Raw genomic sequence first — 21,571 nt, 5'->3', positions numbered from 1 at the left:
CTGTTACAGGTAGCCTCTTCATAGGAAATGGAGTGGCTCATCAGTTGGAAGCTGATGTTGTTAACAACATAAAATCTCTTTATTTTGACCGACATATTTCAACATTGAATTATTAGATTTATTCTGTTTTCAGCTAAAAACAATTTATGCCTTCCTTTATCTCCTCTAGTCTTATATGTGACCATTTTGGAATTTCTGGGAGGCTCCCTTTGGGGGTAAATACTTATAATTGTGTCGAAACCAACTGATATTTGCCTTGCCCAATTAATTATTGTTAAGTTTAGTTCCCATGCAAAGGTGGCCATGCACGACATACAAAGGTGGTCATGCTCCAGGAATAGCAGCAAGCAGTGGTGCCATGGTGTGCAGCAACTGAAGTTTGAAGCTGCCAATCCATTTGCTGTTTTTAGTTCCATTTTGATTGTTTTGTAATCTAGTTCATGTTGAACTAAGTAGGTAAATGTTTTTGATATTGATTGACTGAAAAGTCAGCAATGCAAGTTGTACAAGCTAATCTTGTAAGTTTCAATGCAAATTAGTGGAGTTAGGTAGTTGATTAGGTGATTACTTGTTTGTTTTACTTGTTGACTGATATATGTTATGGCTTAATGCCTTGTTGAAGTGTTAATGAAAGAAATCAGCTCATTCTTCATTCAATCTTCTTCTCTCTTTTCTGTTTTTCACTAGCTAGTTTCATTTTTCTGTTTCTGCTTCCGAGTTTGCTTCTTCACCAAGGCTCGAGGCTTGCTATTCAAGCAAGACATAAAACAGCCTGTTGCTGCCTCTTGCACCAACAATTGGTATCGAGAGCTCTTGTCTTAGTGGACCTGTTGCTTCAAATCAAGGAACTTGATGGCTTCTTCAGGATTTTCACCAGCAGCCCCACCAGTCTTCAATGGAGAAGGCTTTCACATATAAAATATTAGGGACTAAACTATATAAAATATTAAATTGGCAGTAGAAATAAGAAATAGGAGGTTGATGCCCATTAGGAATTGCAAAAACAGTGTGTGATATTGTGATGTCGTTTGAATGTCATCGCGACAAGAAAAGACCTATAATGTCACGACAAGATGAGGGACCTCATTGTCTCGATGAGGCCAACACAATAAGCGGCATCGTGATGTTAAGTGGTCTAACGTCATGATGTGACAAACTGTTTAGTGACATCACGACGTTCAAATGTTAATGTCACGACGTCAATCCTATATTTTGAAACTTTTACAATTTGGTCCTTTGACCTCAAGTTACTATTTGAACTTTAGAAAGTTAGTGTAAGACTCGTAAATGATTGCATATTGTATTGAACATATGTTTTTGGTTGAATTTAAGCATTAAATGGTATGTTTTGATTATGATTGATCGTAGTTGCTTCGGCAACGAATGTGGCACATTGCAATTTGAACTCGGCAACCGAGTCGGGTATAGGGTGTTACAATAATGATAGTTATAGTTCTCATTAATATTACTAGATTTTATCGCACCACAATGTGGGTGAACAAAAATATTTGATAATTAAAACATATCTATAAAAATATGGGTTAGTATTTGGTATACTTGTAGTATACTTTTTTTTTATTTCACAAGTAGCTTTAAAAAATTGCTACATGTCTCCTTTTTAAATATTTTATTATACCCCTGTAGGACGCTTGTCAACCTCCTGACCTTACTTATGAAGTCTAAAAACGCCATTAGCAGTATACCAAATATTTCCCTAAAAATATATCAACAAATTATATGAAAATATGAAAATATATTAATTACCCTTTTAAGGTAAGGGTATTTTAGGATAGATGTTAGCTTGGATAGGGAGATTTACAAGGCTTTGGTTGAATAAGCATAAGGAGGTGATTTTGAAAAAGCTAAAATAGAAATTTGGTGTGGATTATAGGAATTGAGATAAGTTAATGCTTTGTTCATCCACTCTTTTCCTTGGATTGAGCATTAAACTAACAAAGAGAAAAGGGCCAAATCATATCTAATGAATACCATTTTTTACTATGTAAACTCTACTCCAATAAAATTTGTTGTTTAGGGAAAAAATCCTTTTCAATTAATTTGTTTAAATAAGTACTTTTATTATGAATTAAGTAGGATCAGATAGGTTTTCGGTGTTTCTTTCCTTGAAATAGAGGTTGTATGATGGATTTATACACTTAATAATTTTAAATCAAATTTTATTTAAAAAAGGTATTTTAATCTTAAATCACTTAATAATCTTAAATCGAATTTGATTAGAAACAGGGATTTCAATCTTAAATTAGTGACGAAGAAAATATCACTTGAATTCAAGTGTATTATACATGGTAACAATGAGTATACTTCTTATATTTATAGGTATTTTAAAAGATCGATATTTGGTATTGAGAAGTATTCAACATATCACTATAAAATTAAGAACAATGTTGATAAAAAAAAACTATTGACAGAAATCAAGATTGGAAAATGTTAATAATTAGTGTTTAGAAGTATTGAAAGGTAAAAATGTTCTAAATCTTTATGCCCACAATGCAACCTGAATCCCACATTGCTAGCGTATGGTAAACAAAACATAAAGGGTGGTGTATAAGGAGAGAGGATAGAGCAACATTAAAACATACTTACCTGGACGGGGTCAATGAGTGATCAGGAAGACTCATGGCCTAGAGCAGTGACCTCCATTGCACTTGGGAGGGGTGCTGCTTTAAGGTCTCCCCAAGAGGGAGAGCCTACGTCATAATTTGTGGCAGTGGGGGCTTGCGTTCGCGCAGCCTCTATCAATTTCAAGTGAAAGTAATTGATATCAAATTTTAGGATATAATTCTTTGTTCTATATGGATAAACAGCTTCAAAATCTCGAAAAAGAGTGTAGAAAGTGTGTGAGTGAACATTGTGACCATTCCATGCTTTAGTTGATACCAGCAGGAAACGATCCTCTACAGCTTCAGTAGGGTCAAAGGCAAATATCAGTTGGTTTCAACTGTCAAGCATACTTAAGAACACCTAGGTAGCCTCCCAAAAATTCCAGGCGGGCAGGTAAGAGGAGACAGACATAATTTCTTTTTTAGCTGAAAAGAGAATTAAGATAATAATTCAATTCAGAATGTTCACAAATAAATATGTTTACAAATCTACCTTTTGAAAATTATGTCATAGTAACGATACCACTGCAATTGGGCTTTGAAACCTTTTTTTTTTCTTAAAAATTCCTAAAGTAAAGATTGAAGCCTTTGCAAAACCATACAAACAGAATCTAATCCCTTCACACATTACATTTTGCAAATTGTTGTTTTATTTAATGGCTTACCAATACCATTGCGTAGTTGCAGGTCTAATCGACATGCTTCTCCTGCTTTTGATTAATTCAAAAGTTTCGATCAATTTAACTTGTACTACAGATAACTTTGGTTCACTCGGTTTTTGTTAATTTCTAATTAACCAAATTAATCATTGCAGACTATTACTTACGGAGGTCTGATTAGAGCGGAAGCCAAATAGTGTGGCAACAGAAATAAGCCAATACAGAGAAGAGAAGAAACCAAAAGCAAAAATTTCTATCACTTGGAATCCGGATCTCTTAAAAATAGACCAGTTTTTCGAGAAATAAAAAGTGACCTAATAAATTTTTAGAACAATTTGTCAATAAAAGGCATTGCGGTTGGTTTGCAAGTTCAATGAAAAGTTGTTGGTAAAAGGTTATTTTAGTATCGAAAATTATAGGAAAACAGAAAGAGCTTGCCAGGGATATCATACTATCAGTGACCACATCTCCGCAACTAACAGCACGTTTGGTTCGCTGTAATGGAATAGAGGCGTAATAACAAATCAATTGTTTGGTTGAATGTAATGGAATGGAGGTGTAATAGCATAAGAGAAAAACTAAAATGACTAGAATACCCTTAGCAGAAATTTGTTTAGGTAAATGATTATTGTTATTGTTATTAAATTTTAATAAGATTATTAATATCAGTAATAAATAATTTAATCATATTTTAACATAATTATTATTAAATATATTTAATTAAAATATATAATTTAATAAAATTCTTAATAATCAATATTCTTATATGAATTTACTCAAATCATAATATATAATGCTATAAAAGATAATTTAACATAATTATTAACTTGACGCAATGTATGTTTTTTTGAACCACAGGTCTTTTTTTTGTCCAACTTAATTTTTGAGACCTGATTTTTTTTTTTAAATGTTGAAGACCTCTACAAAAATATTGAAAGGACGTTTGTATAGCCTGACAGATTGACCAGTCTTGTTCTTATTTATTCCTTCTCCTTATTTTGATTTTTAAAAAAAAATTAAACATAATAAATTATTATAAATATAAATAATTAATTACATCAGAAGTTAATACTTTGTAGGGGCAAATTTTTTGGGAGATCTCAAACAAGCTTAAACCATTTGGTCTGTCTTGTACCAATTTAACCAGGTTATCAACCTCCTGATTAGGGGTGTTCAATCTGTTAACTGACCAGTTAACCAACCCAAACTATCATTAATTGAATTAACCGACTCTTTTAAACCCTTAACCGTTAATCAAACTGAAATTTTTTCAAAAAAAAAATAACTGAACTGAACTTTTTCGGTTAATTCGGTCGGTTAATTGAACCAATCGAATTTTATAGGTTTTTTGATTTTTGGTTAAAACAAGTATAAAACATAGAAAAAAAATTAACCGAATTAACTGACCGATTAATTTATACTTCTAAAAAATCAACCGAACCGACCGACCCCAGACTGAATATTATAATATTATTTATTAAGTTCGGTTAACCGACCGAGTTCGAACCGAATTAATCATTAACCGAACTTCCAAAAAAATTATTAACCGACCCCGACCGAATTAATTCAGTTAACCGAACGATTAACCGAATTAGGTCAGTTAACCGAATTAATTCAGTTTTACCCAAAATTTGCACACCCCTAATCCTGGTTATCTTCTCTAGAGATGTGGCATATACTCCAGTGCCCAATCTGCACCCAAATTTGATGAATTCTTCTGATCAAAGTAGATTTGGAACTCTTGGAAGAATTCTCTTAAATGGCCTTAGTCACCTCAAGATTATCATTTTTAATCAAGACATTATCATAACCCCGATCGATTAAGAGTACCAAACCATCTAAGATGCCCCATGATTCAGCATAAAAAAATAGAGCAGTTCCTCGAATAACTGTTAAAGCCAAGAATCCACCTCCCATCTTGATCACAAACAATTCCTCCTACTGCAGCAAAACTTGTTTCATTTCTGACTGGCCCATCAGTGTTTAAATAGACCTAATTACCTGTCAAGTATGAGGTTATCAAAACAATTCCTCCTACTGCAGCAAAACTTGTTTCATTTCTGTTTAAATAGACCTAATTACCTGTCAAGTATGAGGTTAGAACCGATCTTCGTGTCTCAGATAAGGAATCCCTTTTAAAAGAGACATACTGTTTTGCCCAAGTATAGGACACCCTGGTAATATCACTAATATTCCAAGACACGCCTTGAAAAATAAAAAAGATTTTGATTCTTCCAAATGCACCAAATCATGATCCCAAAAAGGTAATTCCAGTCTACATCTCCCAAGCACTTGACATGTTGATTCTGCAAGTTTGATATAAGCCATTCATGCAAATTACTAGAATAAAATCAAGTTTGCCGATCTACTAGAATTAACCGATCCCAAATACTCCTTGTTGAAGAACCGTCCATAATGACATAAAGTATATCTTTGAAACCATGCCCACAAACACCACAAGTCGTATCATGCCCAATTCCCTGACGTACTCTTTCCACATTGGTCACCACAAGTCTTGTCTGTGTGTTATTTATACTAAATGTTTTACGATTGCTAATCTTAAATTGAATATATTAGAGTTGTGTGATCTGAATCCCGTTTGATCCGATTTAAAAAATTCGATATATAATTCAGTTGTTAAAGAAATAAAATAGAGGCAAAATTGGGGATCTGGGGTGGGTACGACCTCGAGTCGAACCACTAATTTTGACCGAAGGTTCGGGGGCGGAGCTCTTGCAGTACGGACCTGCCGCACAAGTTAAATTCGTATAGGGGTATACTTTTTACCCTAACAAACTGTGCATAGTCGAAAACCTCTTGTATTTTTTCAACATTAGTGAATTTCTTCTCCTTTGCCTATGATTTTTCCCAAAAAATTTTTGTGTGTTCTTATTTTTCTTTCTTATTTTTGTGTGATTACTCTTGCTGTCATTATCGACCTATAATATAACAGAATATGATTAAAAAAACAATTAAATCTTTCAAGAATTACATAAGAACAGTCTATTTAATTATTTAAGATGAAAATACCATTTAAATTCAATCGTATTATACATAGGAACTATGAATTATATCTACAGATAATTTTAAATAAATTTAGGGTAATTTATTAACCAGTTGAATCAACCAGTTGCAATTTAATTTTCGATTATTTAAAAAAAATCGATTTATTCAAGAAATATATAATTTCTATAAATTTAGTGTTTAAAATTGCTAGCTGAATAGTAGGAAGAAAATGTGCAACATGATAGAAAAGATAGAGCGGAAGCCAAAATCTAATAAGGGAGAAATAAAATTTTTGAATTGAAAAATAAGAAGAAAAAGGAGTGTTAAACCGATATTTGTTTTATGGGCTGAAGTACGAAAGTTGTGAGCTGGTTAAGTAAGGTTATGGCAATGAAACGTAAGAAAACACATTCTGAGTTAGATGATAGTTGGGATTTGTGTTGAAATCTGTTTTTACAAAAGCTTGGTTTTAGTTCACTTTCATAAGAGTCACAACCCCTTTTCCTCTTCATCGCTTCAAATTTTCTACACGTTTGTTTTGTTAGGGAATATAGGGTTTTCTTCTTTAAAACATAACATCTCAGCTTTGACGAGATCCCTAACCTTGTATTTCAAACTACAACAATTCTTGGTTGAGTTCTATAATTTCTGTAACGATGGCTACAATGCTAATTAATTATACTAGCTTTGATGGAATAGGCGTTAAGAGGCGGTTCTGAAGAAAATACGGTAGAAACTCTATGTACATCATAGGAATTTAGATGATTTGATTCCTTATCCGCTCATTATGTCATTCTTATCAATTTTACTATGTATATCTTGTTTATCTACTCTTACTTTCTTTGGATTGTCACAAAATTAGATAGTTAATGCGAAAATAGACAGATCATGTCATATGAATACCATTTTTTATTATGCCATCTCTACTTTAATAAAATTTGTTGCTCATGGAATAAATCTTGATCAATCAATCTATTCAATTATGTACTTTCTATTATGAATCATATGACTTGTACTAAATAAGATTAGATAGGCTTTCATTTCCTCCTAAATAGACGTTGGATGACGGATATAGATATGACTAAAAAGATTTCAATCTTTCAAATAAGATCAATCCATTTGATTAGATAGGATGAAAATACCACATAAATTAGAGTGTATTAAACATGGAAATAATAGGCGTAATTTTTATATTTACAAGCACTTTGAAAGATCAATATTTGATATTGAAAAGTACATCTTTACAAAATGAAAAACAATGTGCGTATAAGCACTAAATGTTAAAAATGTCCTAAACCCTTATGCCCTTAACCTGAGCCTACATCCCTACCACAAACAAAACCTAAGGGTGTTCTGTAAGGAGAGCATATAATAACAGCTTTTGAAGCTGTTTACCCATATGCAAAAAGAACTATATCCTACAATTGATTACCAATGACTTTCCATAACTTGAAATTGTAGAGGCTGCGCGAACGCAATCCCCCACTGCCACAAATTTTGACGTAGGCTCTCCCTCTTGGGAGACCTTAAAGCAGCACCCCTCCCAAGTGCAATGGAGGTCACTGCTCTAGGCCATGAGTCTTCCTGATCATTCATTGACCCCGTCCAGGTAAGTATGTTTCAATGTTGCCCTATCCTCTCTCCTTATACACCACCCCTATGTTTTGTTTACTATATATTAGCAATGTGGGATTCAGGTTGCATTGGGGGCATAAAGATCTAGAACATTTTTATCTTTCAATGCATTTAAACACTAATTATTAACATTTCCCAATCTCGATTTCTTTCAATAATAATATTGTTTTATTTTATTAACATTGTTCTTAATTTTATAGTGACGCGTTAAATACTTCTAAATATCAAATATCGATCCTTTAAAATACCCATAAATATAAAATTATGTCCATTGTTGCCATGAATAATACACTTGAATTCCGAGTGATATTTTCATCTTAAGTAATTTAAGATTGAAATACATTTTTTAAATCAAAGTCGATTTAGGATTATTAAGTGTGTAAATCATATCTATATTTATAAATCCATTGTACAACCTCTATTCCGAAGAAAGAAAAACCAAAAGCCCACTTAATTAATAATAAAATTACTTATTTGGATAAATTGATTGAAAAGATTTATTCCCTAGACAACAAATTTTATTGAAGTAGAGTCTACATAGTAAACAAAAAATTATATTCATTAGATATGATTTAGCCCTTTTCTCGATAGTTTAATTTATACATGGATGTGCTCAATCCAAAGAAAAGAACGGATGAGCAATGCATACTAGTGAAAATGGTAAGAACAACATAATAGGAAGACAGAGCATTAACTCATCTCAATTCCTATAATGTACACCGAATTTCTATTCTAACTTTTTTCAGACTCATCTCCTTATCGAAGCCTTGTAAATTTCCCTAAATTGGTTGACTGAGTTGGTGTCACGAGTCAACTTGAAATTAACTTAGTTGTGAAAGTACTAAAATACCCCTACTTTAAAGGTAATTAATATTATTATCAGGGTATTTTCATACTTTTTTATAATCTCCAAATAAAACAACTGAAAAACATTATTTAGGAATTGAACACAAGACCAACAAATTTATATAAAAACTCCTTGCTGCTCACAAATAATCATTTGTGGATATATTTTTAGGGAAAATATTTAGTACACTGCTAATGAAGTTTTTAGACTCCACAAGTAGGATTAAGAGGTTGACAAGTGTTCTATAGGGGTATAGCAAAATATTAAAAAAACTTAAAAATAGAGTCTTCATTTTTTTTTAAAAAAGGAGGAGTTGCCACCGATATTTTTTCTAGGTGTGATCGGACACCTATTAAATTCTCTTTTTTTAAAAGAAAAATAATCTTTTAAAATTTCTTTAAAAAAGAGTCGTTTTTAGGTCTACGTCAAAATCCAGAGAAAATTAGGGTTCAGGAGTCGGTTACGCACGAGGAAGGTATTAGCACCCTCGTGACGCCCAAAATTAGTATCTCGTTAAGCGCGCGTTGTCTTAATTTTTAAAAATACGAGTTCAATTTAATATTTAATCGTGATCCGTTAAAAAAATTGATAAGTTACATATTATTATATATCCTTTAAAATATAATTTGATATTTTACAAAATAAACATTTTATTAAAACACAAGGATTTTTGAATTTCTCGATTTTCTAGAAGGGTGTCCCATATTTAACACGAGCCAATGATATTCACCTTACATAGCGATGAAATCAACGGCTTAATGTCAAATCGATTCGCTGCCTTATTTGTTGAAATTATTTAAATTTAAAATTATAAAATTAAATAAACAAAATAATATTTCAAAAATGCCATGAAAATGCTAATTTAATTAAAATGGGATAATATTTAAATACAGAGACTAAATAAATAAAATAAAAAAGATCGAGAGTTTATTGAAATCCCAAAGTTATGGTTTTGACCGAATCAAGCTACACTACTTGAGCTCTTTTTTTCTTTTTCTTTTTTCTTTTTTCTTTTTTTTTCTACTATTGGACCTGCTGAACCAACCTGCTCGGAGCTACTGGGCCTGGCTGCTGGGTGGGCTGGCTGTGCTGTTGGGCTACTGCAGTTGAGCCTGTCGAATTCGGGCTGCTGTTGTTTTTTTCTTTTCTTTTTTTCTTTTTCTGCTGACAGGCCTGTTGTTGGGATGCCTACTGCTGGGCTGTCTGGCCTGCTTGCTGGGTGCTGGCATGCTGTTAAGGACTTGGGCTGTTGCTGGACAAGCCTGCTGGGTCTGGTGGATTTGGGCCTACTAGGGGTACTGCTGGCTGCTATCGGGTCGAATCCTGGTCAGATCCAGGTCGGATGGGTTGTGTCGGGTCGACCCGACTGTATATTTTTATTTTTTGCTCTTCTTTTTTCTTTTTATTTTTCTTTCTTTCTTTTGTTTTCTCTCTCTTTCTTCTTCCTTTTTCTTTTTCTTTTTTTTTCAAACCCTAGCGTCCTTCACCGCCACCACAGTCTCCTTGGCCTACGGTGCTTCGGTCGCCAGTATCCCTTCTTCCCTCCCCTTCTTTTATTCTTTCCCTTTTTTTCTCTTTCATTCTCTCCCTTTCTCTCCTATTTTGACAGTCCCAAAGTGAAAGGTGCCGCTGTCCGTGCTCATCCTCAGTGGTTGTGGCTCCTCCTCCCTTTTTTGTTTTATTTTTGGTTGTTCTTTACTACTCTTTTTTTCTTTGTTTTTTTTCTCTATCGTGGCTTGGTTGCTTGGTTCGGTGATGGTGGTGGTGCGACGGTGCAGACGACGAAAGAGTGATGGTCGCGGTGGCGGTGGCGTGCGACTTTTGGAGCTGTTTGTTATATATTTTTTTTGCTTTTGCTTTGTTTTTATTGATATCTGACCCTCTCCCTCTTATTTTTTCCTTTTTTATCTTAATAATTTTGTCTTCTTTTTCTTTGTCTTTAGGTGGCAATGGAGGGCATCATGAGCCTAGGCCGACTGTCGGAGTAGCTGAAGGTGCCAGTGCACGCCCGGATGCTGATTGGGGTGGTCTGACATACCTAGAAGGACCAAACTGTAGAGGACACAAAACTTTTGAGGTCAAAATGTAATTTTAAGAAAATTTAGGGTCAAAATATAATTTTAAGAAAGTTGAGATGTCAAAATATAATTTTAAAAAGTTAGGTGGTCAAAATGTAAATTTTAAATTTTATATTTTTTCTGATTATTATTATTAAAATATAAAAACCAAAAAATTAATGGGCTAAAGCCTAAAGAACAAAACCCAATCATAATGGGCCCAATCATTGGGCCCATATGAGACCAGCCCGGCCCGTAATTTGGAAATTATACACGAACCTTGACACAGACAAAATTTAGTGATTACGCATACTATCCAAACTCAAAGTGTGTATTCTTACACTTCATTTCTGTAACCTTATTCAACTAGTTTATTATAATCTCTATAGTTGCGTTTAATACCTCATCAAGTTTTTTGATTAAATCAAGCTCACAACATTCTTATCATTGGTGAAAGAGGTTTGTTACCCCTGTAATACTTATTATTCTTTTTGTTCTTATGTTTCAATTCTCAATTTTTATTAATGCTCTTTTACTAATTTTAGTTTCTACTTTTTCTATTCTATTAGTTAATAAATTACCCTAAATTTAAGTAATTTAAGATTGAAATACATTTTTTAAATCAAAGTCGATTTAGGATTATTAAGTGTGTAAATCATATCTATATTTATAAATCCATTGTACAACCTCTATTCCGAAGAAAGAAAAACCAAAAGCCCACTTAATTAATAATAAAATTACTTATTTGGATAAATTGATTGAAAAAGATTTATTCCCTAGACAACAAATTTTATTGAAGTAGAGTCTACATAGTAAACAAAAAATTATATTCATTAGATATGATTTAGCCCTTTTCTCGATAGTTTAATTTATACATGGATGTGCTCAATCCAAAGAAAAGAACGGATGAGCAATGCATACTAGTGAAAATGGTAAGAACAACATAATAGGAAGACAGAGCATTAACTCATCTCAATTCCTATAATGTACACCGAATTTCTATTCTAACTTTTTTCAGACTCATCTCCTTATCGAAGCCTTGTAAATTTCCCTAAATTGGTTGACTGAGTTGGTGTCACGAGTCAACTTGAAATTAACTTAGTTGTGAAAGTACTAAAATACCCCTACTTTAAAGGTAATTAATATTATTATCAGGGTATTTTCATACTTTTTTATAATCTCCAAATAAAACAACTGAAAAACATTATTTAGGAATTGAACACAAGACCAACAAATTTATATAAAAACTCCTTGCTGCTCACAAATAATCATTTGTGGATATATTTTAGGGAAAATATTTAGTACACTGCTAATGAAGTTTTTAGACTCCACAAGTAGGATTAAGAGGTTGACAAGTGTTCTATAGGGGTATAGCAAAATATTAAAAAAACTTAAAAATAGAGTCTTCATTTTTTTTTAAAAAAGGAGGAGTTGCCACCGATATTTTTTCTAGGTGTGATCGGACACCTATTAAATTCTCTTTTTTTAAAGAAAATAATCTTTTAAAATTTCTTTAAAAAAGAGTCGTTTTTAGGTCTACGTCAAAATCCAGAGAAAATTAGGGTTCAGGAGTCGGTTACGCACGAGGAAGGTATTAGCACCCTCGTGACGCCCAAAATTAGTATCTCGTTAAGCGCGCGTTGTCTTAATTTTTAAAAATACGAGTTCAATTTAATATTTAATCGTGATCCGTTAAAAAAATTGATAAGTTACATATTATTATATATCCTTTAAAATATAATTTGATATTTTACAAAATAAACATTTTATTAAAACACAAGGATTTTGAATTTCTCGATTTTCTAGAAGGGTGTCCCATATTTAACACGAGCCAATGATATTCACCTTACATAGCGATGAAATCAACGGCTTAATGTCAAATCGATTCGCTGCCTTATTTGTTGAAATTATTTAAATTTAAAATTATAAAATTAAATAAACAAAATAATATTTCAAAATGCCATGAAAATGCTAATTTAATTAAAATGGGATAATATTTAAATACAGAGACTAAATAAATAAAATAAAAAAGATCGAGAGTTTATTGAAATCCCAAAGTTATGGTTTTGACCGAATCAAGCTACACTACTTGAGCTCTTTTTTTCTTTTTCTTTTTTCTTTTTTCTTTTTTTTTCTACTATTGGACCTGCTGAACCAACCTGCTCGGAGCTACTGGGCCTGGCTGCTGGGTGGGCTGGCTGTGCTGTTGGGCTACTGCAGTTGAGCCTGTCGAATTCGGGCTGCTGTTGTTTTTTTTCTTTTCTTTTTTTCTTTTTTCTGCTGACAGGCCTGTTGTTGGGATGCCTACTGCTGGGCTGTCTGGCCTGCTTGCTGGGTGCTGGCATGCTGTTAAGGACTTGGGCTGTTGCTGGACAAGCCTGCTGGGTCTGGTGGATTTGGGCCTACTAGGGGTACTGCTGGCTGCTATCGGGTCGAATCCTGGTCAGATCCAGGTCGGATGGGTTGTGTCGGGTCGACCCGACTGTATATTTTTATTTTTTGCTCTTCTTTTTTCTTTTTATTTTTCTTTCTTTCTTTTGTTTTCTCTCTCTTTCTTCTTCCTTTTTCTTTTTCTTTTTTTTTCAAACCCTAGCGTCCTTCACCGCCACCACAGTCTCCTTGGCCTACGGTGCTTCGGTCGCCAGTATCCCCTTCTTCCCTCCCCTTCTTTTATTCTTTCCCTTTTTTCTCTTTCATTCTCTCCCTTTCTCTCCTATTTTGACAGTCCCAAAGTGAAAGGTGCCGCTGTCCGTGCTCATCCTCAGTGGTTGTGGCTCCTCCTCCCTTTTTTGTTTTATTTTTTGGTTGTTCTTTACTACTCTTTTTTTTCTTTGTTTTTTTTCTCTATCGTGGCTTGGTTGCTTGGTTCGGTGATGGTGGTGGTGCGACGGTGCAGACGACGAAGAGTGATGGTCGCGGTGGCGGTGGCGTGCGACTTTTGGAGCTGTTTGTTATATATTTTTTTGCTTTTGCTTTGTTTTTATTGATATCTGACCCCTCTCCCTCTTATTTTTCCTTTTTTATCTTAATAATTTTGTCTTCTTTTTCTTTGTCTTTAGGTGGCAATGGAGGGCATCATGAGCCTAGGCCGACTGTCGGAGTAGCTGAAGGTGCCAGTGCACGCCCGGATGCTGATTGGGGTGGTCTGACATACCTAGAAGGACCAAACTGTAGAGGACACAAAACTTTTGAGGTCAAAATGTAATTTTAAGAAAATTTAGGGTCAAAATATAATTTTAAGAAAGTTGAGATATCAAATATAATTTTAAAAAGTTAGGTGGTCAAAATGTAAATTTTAAATTTTATATTTTTTCTGATTATTATTATTAAAATATAAAAACCAAAAATTAATGGGCTAAAGCCTAAAGAACAAAACCCAATCATAATGGGCCCAATCATTGGGCCCATATGAGACCAGCCCGGCCCGTAATTTGGAAATTATACACGAACCTTGACACAGACAAAATTTAGTGATTACGCATACTATCCAAACTCAAAGTGTGTATTCTTACACTTCATTTCTGTAACCTTATTCAACTAGTTTATTATAATCTCTATAGTTGCGTTTAATACCTCATCAAGTTTTTTGATTAAATCAAGCTCACAACATTCTTATCATTGGTGAAAGAGGTTTGTTACCCCTGTAATACTTATTATTCTTTTTGTTCTTATGTTTCAATTCTCAATTTTTATTAATGCTCTTTTACTAATTTTAGTTTCTACTTTTTCTATTCTATTAGTTAATAAATTACCCTAAATTTAAGTAATTTAAGATTGAAATACATTTTTTAAATCAAAGTCGATTTAGGATTATTAAGTGTGTAAATCATATCTATATTTATAAATCCATTGTACAACCTCTATTCCGAAGAAAGAAAAACCAAAAGCCCACTTAATTAATAATAAAAGTACTTATTTGGATAAATTGATTGAAAAAGATTTATTCCCTAGACAACAAATTTTATTGAAGTAGAGTCTACATAGTAAACAAAAAATTATATTCATTAGATATGATTTAGCCCTTTTCTCGATAGTTTAATTTATACATGGATGTGCTCAATCCAAAGAAAAGAACGGATGAGCAATGCATACTAGTGAAAATGGTAAGAACAACATAATAGGAAGACAGAGCATTAACTCATCTCATTCCTATAATGTACACCGAATTTCTATTCTAACTTTTTTCAGACTCATCTCCTTATCGAAGCCTTGTAAATTTCCCTAAATTGGTTGACTGAGTTGGTGTCACGAGTCAACTTGAATTAACTTAGTTGTGAAAGTACTAAAATACCCCATATTTGATATATTTTTCATTGATGATAAAGTATTATTATATTTATATTTTAAATTTAATTTTTACTCAAATCATGTTTTAGCATTTTACTTTGTAACTTATAATTATTTAGAAAAATTGAAACTTCAAAATAATTCAACCACTAAAAGTGGCTGACTTGAATAGAAGACAAGTAAAAAAAATCATATGTATCGTATTTTATAGTATTATTATTTAATATAGGTAAAAAGTTTTAATTACACATTTATTCATTTAATTTTCTTGTGAAGTTAAAAAAAAAAAAAAACTACACTAGAAGCTAAACAAGGATACAACAAAATATACAAATTAGGCTATTATATCCACATGTGCTGGACAATAACTCAGACAAATCTTGCACCTGCTATAAATGAAGCTAAAAAGGTCTGGTCAAGCCATCTTTGCGCTTGGGGCAATGACGCAGCTAGTGAGGTTTTAACCGAGGCGCGTCTATTGCTGGTTGAAAACTATTTCCAGACCCCCTCTTAGGCCTGGGTTCTGCCCTGGCCTTTGAGAATTTCTGGAAGGGTTCCTTCGGGGTAAACCCTACAATTTCTAGTTAATTACTTTGCTCTTCTTTTTCCCCTTAAAATTAAGATGGAACAATTTGTTTATGAAATTAAGGTGTTCAAAATATTTGAAGGATTTAGCATTTAATATTTATTTTAGATTTTTGAATTTAAAAATACATACCGAAAATTCTTGAGCAAGTGTTCGACACAATAATGAGAGGTTGAAACTTGTTGATCCAAGCGTATTATACGTAGCAACTATTAGTACAATTTTATATCTACCGATAATTTTTATTAAATTTAGGGTAATTTATTAACTAATTGATCCAACCATTCACAATTCAATTGTTGATCATTTCACAAAATTCGATCTACTCAATTAATGAAATATATAAGTTTAATTAACCGTACACCAGGTAATTACTATCTACTAGAGAAATAATAAAAAGAAAATGTACAACATAATAGAATAGAAAAAGTAGAAACTAAATTAGTAAAAGAGCATTAATAAAAATTGAGAATTGAAACATAAGAACAAAAAGAATAATAAGTATTACAGGGGTAACAAACCTCTTTCACCAATGATAAGAATGTTGTGAGCTTGATTTAATCAAAAAACTTGATGAGGTATTAAACGCAACTATAGAGATTATAATAAACTAGTTGAATAAGGTTACAGGAATGAAGTGTAAGAATACACACTTTGAGTTTGGATAGTATGTGTAATCACTAAATTTTGTCTGTGTCAAGGTTTGTGTATAATTTCTAAATTACGGGCCGGGCTGGTCTCATGTGGGCCCAATGATTGTGCCCATTATAATTGGGTTTTGTTCTTTAGGCTTTAGCCCATTAATTTTTCGGTTTTTATATTTTAATAATAATCAGAAAAATACAAAATTTAAAATTTACATTTCGACCACCTAACTTTTTAAAATTACATTTTGACCTCTCAACTTTCTTAAATTATATTTTGACTCTAAATTTTTTTAAAATTACATTTTGACCTCAAAAGTTTTGTGTCCTCTACAGTTTGGTCCTTCTAGGTATGTCAGACCACCCCAATCAGCATCCGGGTGTGCACTGGCACCTTCAGCTACTCCGACAGTCGACCTGCTCATGATGCCTCCACTGCCACCTGAAGACAAAGAAAAAGAAGACAAAATTAGTAAGATAAAAAAGGAAAAAATGAGAGGGAGAGGGGTCAAATATCAATAAAAACATAGCAAAAGCAAAAAAAATATATAGCAAACAGCTCCAAAAGCCGCACGCCACCGCCACCGCGACCATCACTCTTTCGTCGCCTGCACCATCGCACCACCACCATCACCGAACCAAGCAATCAAGCCACGATAGAGAAAAAAAAGCAAAGAAAAAAAAGAGTAGTAAAGAACAACCAAAAAATAAAACAAAAAAGGGAGGAGGAGCCACGACCACTGAGGATGAGCACGGAACAGCGGCACCTTTCACTTTGGGACTGTCAAATAGGAGAGAAAGGGAGAGAAGAAAAGAGAAAAAAAAGGGAAAGAAGAAAAGAAGGGGGAGGGAAGAAGGGGATGCTGGCGGCCGAAGCACCGTAGGCCAAGGAGACGGCGGTGGTGGTGAAAGAGGCTAGGGTTTGAGAAAAAAAGAAAAAGAAAAGGAAGAAGAAAGAGAGAGAAAACAAAGAAAGAAAGAAAGAAAAAGAAAAAGAAAAAAGAAGAGAAAAAAATAAAAATATACAGTCGGGTCGACCCGACACAACCTATCCGACCTGGATCTGACCAGGATTCGACCCGATAGCAACCAGCAGCACCCCTAGTAGGCCCAAATCCACCATACCCAGCAGGCTTGTCCAGCAGCAGCCCAAGTCCTTAATAGCATGCCAGCACCCAGCAAGCAGGCCAGACAGCCCAGCAGTAGGCATCCCAACAACAGCCTGTCAGCAGAAAAAGAAAAAAAGAAAAGAAAAAAACAACAGCAGCCCGGATTCGGCAGGCTCAACTGCAGTAGCCTAACAGCACAGCCAGCCCACCCAGCAGCCAGGCCCAGCAGCTTCGAGCGGGCTGGTTCAGCAGGTCCAACAGTAGAAAAAAAAGAAAAAAAGAAAAAGGGAAAAGAAAAAAAAGAAAAAGAAAAAAAGCTCAAGTAGTGTAGCTCGATTCAGTCAAAACCATAACTTTGGGTTTTCGATAAACTCTCGATCTTTTTTATTTTATTTATTTAGTCTCTGTATTTAAATATTATCCCATTTTAATTAAATTAGCATTTTCATGGCATTTTTGAAATATTATTTTGTTTATTTCATTTTATAATTTTAAATTTAAATAATTTTAACAAATAAGGCAGCAAATCGATTTGACATTAAGCCGTTGATTTCATTGCTATGTTGGGTGAATATCATTGGCTCGTGTTAAATATGGGGCACCCTTCTAGAAAATCGAGAAATTCAAAAATCCTTGTGTTTTAATAAAATGTTTATTTGGTAAAATATCAAATTATATTTTAAAGGATATATAATAATATGTAACTTATCAATTTTTTAACGGATCACGATTAAATATTAAATTGAACTCGTATTTTTAAAAATTAAGACAATGCGCGCTTAACGAGATACTAATTTTGGGCGTCACGAGGGTGCTAATACCTTCCTCGTGCGTAACCGACTCCTGAACCCTAATTTTCTCTGGATTTTGACGTAGACCTAAAAACGACTCTTTTTAAAGAAATTTTAAAAGATTATTTTTCTTTTAAAAAAAAGAGAATTTAATAGGTGTCCGATCACACCTAGAAAAAATATCGGTGGCAACTCCTCTTTTTTTTTAAAAAAAATGAAGACTCTATTTTTAAATTTTCAATAATCACTTCGACTAGCGCCCGTGCCAAATTTTTAGGTCGCTGCAATATGGATGGAGTATGGTTGGGAACATATGGATGGAGTGAGCTTGGTTTCAATTCACTTTCATATGAGTTACACCATATTTTCCTGTTTTCATGACTTCAGACTCTTTTAAAGGTTGATTGTTTAGGGAATTTGGATCTTTCTTCTAAAAATATAACATTTTAGCCTCGATGAGATTTCTAACCTTGTATTTCAAAATAGAATGATTGTTTGCTAAGTTCCGATAATTTCATAATGATAGCTACAATGCTTATTAATATTGTTAGATTTTATCGTACTCACAATGTGGGTGAATAAAATATTTGATAATTAAAACATTACTATAAAATATGAGTTAGTATTTTATACACTAGCAGTGTACTTTTTTTATTTTATAAGTAGCCTTAAAAAGTTGCCACGTATCTCTCTATTTTTAAGTTTTTTTTATATTTTGCTATACCCTATAGAACACTTGTCAACTCTTAATCCTACTTGTGGAGTCTAAAACTTCATTAGCAGTGTACTAAATATTTTCCCTAAAATATATCCACAAATGATTATTTGTGAGCAGCAAGGAGTTTTTATATAAATTGTTGGTCTTGTGTTCAATTCCTAATAATGTTTTTCAGTTGTTTTATTTGGAGATTATAAAAAAGTATGAAAATACCCTGATAATATATTAATTACCTTTAAAGTAGGGGTATTTTAGTACTTTCACAACTAAGTTAATTTCAAGTTGACTCGTGACACCAACTCAGTCAACCAATTTAGGGAAATTTACAAGGCTTCGATAGGAGATGAGTCTGAAAAAAGTTAGAATAGAAATTCGGTGTACATTATAGGAATTGAGATGAGTTAATGCTCTGTCTTCCTATTATGTTGTTCTTACCATTTTCACTAGTATGCATTGCTCATCCGTTCTTTTCTTTGGATGAGCACATCCATGTATAAATTAAACTATCGAGAAAAGGGCTAAATCATATCTAATGAATATAATTTTTGTTTACTATGTAGACTCTACTTCAATAAAATTTGTTGTCTAGGGAATAAATCTTTTTCAATCAATTTATCCAAATAAGTACTTTTATTATTAATTAAGTGGGCTTTGGTTTTTCTTTCTTCGGAATAGAGGTTGTACAATGGATTTATAAATATAGATATGATTTACACACTTAATAATCCTAAATCGACTTTGATTTAAAAAATGTATTTCAATCTTAAATTACTTAAGATGAAAATATCACTCGGAATTCAAGTGTATTATTCATGCAACAATGGACATATTTTATATTTATGGGTATTTTAAAGGATCGATATTTAATATTTAGAAGTATTTAACGCGTCACTATAAATTAAGAACAATGTTAATAAAATAAAACAATATTATTATTGAAAGAATCGAGATTGGGAAATGTTAATAATTAGTGTTTAAATGCATTGAAAGATAAAATGTTCTAGATCTTTATGCCCCAATGCAACCTGAATCCCACATTGCTAATATATAGTAAACAAAACATAGGGGGTGGTGTATAAGGAGAGAGGATAGGGCAACATTGAAACATACTTACCTGGACGGGGTCAATGAATGATCAGGAAGACTCATGGCCTAGAGCAGTGACCTCCATTGCACTTGGGAGGGGTGCTGCTTTAAGGTCTCCCAAGAGGAGAGCCTACGTAAAATTGTGGCAGTGGGGGATTGCGTTCGCGCAGCCTCTACAATTTCAAGTTATGGAAGTCATTGGTATCAATTGTAGGATATAGTTCTTTTTTGCATATGGGTAAACAGCTTCAAAAGCTGTTATTATATGCTCTCCTTACAGAACACCCTTAGGTTTTGTTTGTGGTAGGGATGTAGGCTCAGGTTAAGGGCATAAGGGTTTAGGACATTTTTAACATTTAGTGCTTATACGCACATTGTTTTTTCATTTTGTAAAGTGTACTTTTCAATATCAAATATTGATCTTTCAAAGTGCTTGTAAATATAAAAATTACGCTATTATTTCCATGTTTAATCACTCTAATTTATGTGGTATTTTCATCCTATCTAATCAAATGGATTGATCTTATTTGAAAGATGAAATTTTATCATATCTATATCCGTCATCCAAGTTATTTAGGAGGAAATGAAAGCTATTAATCTTATTTAGTAAAGTCATATGATTCATAATAGAAAGTACATAATTGAATGATTGATTGATCAAGATTTATTCATGAGCAACAAATTTTATTAAGTAGAGATGGCATAATAAAAAATGGTATTCATATGACATGATCTGCTATTTCGCATTAATACTAATTTTGTGACAATCCAAAGAAGTAGATAGATAACAAGATAACATAGTAAAATTGATAAGAATGACATAATGAGCGGATAAGGAATCAATCATCTAAATTCCTTGATGTACATAGAGTTTCTACCGTATTTCTTCAGAACCGCTCTTAACGCCTATTCCATAAGCTAGTATATTATTAGCATTGTAGCCATCGTTACAGAAATTATAGAACTCAACAAGAATGTTGTAGTTTGAAATACAAGGTTAGGGATCTCGTCAAGCTGAGATGTTATGTTTTAAAGAAGAAAACCTATTCCTAACAAAACAACGGTAGAAAATTGAAGCGATGAAGAGGAAAGGGGTTGTGACTCTATAAGTGAACTAAACCAGCTTGTAAAAAGATTTCAACACAATCACTACATCTAACTCAGATGATCGCCATAACTTACTTAACCAGCTCACAACTTTCGTACTTCAGCCCATAAACAAATATCGGTTAACACTCTTTTCTTTTATTTTTCAATTAAAAATTTTTTTCTTTTTAGATTTGGTCGCTATCTTTCTATCATGTTGACATTTTTCCTACTATTCAGTAGCAATTTTAACTAATTTATAATTATATATTTTTGAATAAATGTTTTTTGTTAAGCTTTATCCGGAAAATTAAATTAAAAACTGGTATAATTATGTTTATGTAAATTACCTTATTAATTTTTATTTAAATAATTATAGCTGCTTAGATTCAAATTTATCATTTCTGTATGGTATAATACCAGATTCAAAAATAGAAAT

General features: G+C 32.9%; 4 non-coding genes across 4 annotated transcripts; 3 read left to right on the top strand and 1 right to left on the bottom strand.

Annotated features, from left to right (window-relative positions):
* The first annotated feature begins 2,596 nt into the window (after positions 1-2,596).
* On the top strand, positions 2,597-2,757 carry LOC121226413 (U1 spliceosomal RNA). Its single transcript, XR_005924230.1, has one exon. It is a non-coding gene; the product is annotated as a U1 spliceosomal RNA (small nuclear RNA).
* Positions 2,758-7,743: 4,986 nt separating this feature from the next.
* LOC121226420 (U1 spliceosomal RNA) lies at positions 7,744-7,903 on the bottom strand. Its single transcript, XR_005924237.1, has one exon. It is a non-coding gene; the product is annotated as a U1 spliceosomal RNA (small nuclear RNA).
* A 7,631-nt stretch (positions 7,904-15,534) lies between these two features.
* On the top strand, positions 15,535-15,683 carry LOC121226419 (U4 spliceosomal RNA). Its single transcript, XR_005924236.1, has one exon. It is a non-coding gene; the product is annotated as a U4 spliceosomal RNA (small nuclear RNA).
* A 4,383-nt stretch (positions 15,684-20,066) lies between these two features.
* Positions 20,067-20,223, top strand: LOC121226422 (U1 spliceosomal RNA). The gene has a single exon (XR_005924239.1). It is a non-coding gene; the product is annotated as a U1 spliceosomal RNA (small nuclear RNA).
* Positions 20,224-21,571: the final 1,348 nt, after the last annotated feature.

This window comes from Gossypium hirsutum, unplaced genomic scaffold (genome assembly GCF_007990345.1).
Source record: "Gossypium hirsutum isolate 1008001.06 unplaced genomic scaffold, Gossypium_hirsutum_v2.1 scaffold_169, whole genome shotgun sequence".
Classification (NCBI taxonomy): domain Eukaryota; kingdom Viridiplantae; phylum Streptophyta; class Magnoliopsida; order Malvales; family Malvaceae; genus Gossypium; species Gossypium hirsutum.
This window is presented reverse-complemented; position numbering and strand designations above follow the sequence as displayed.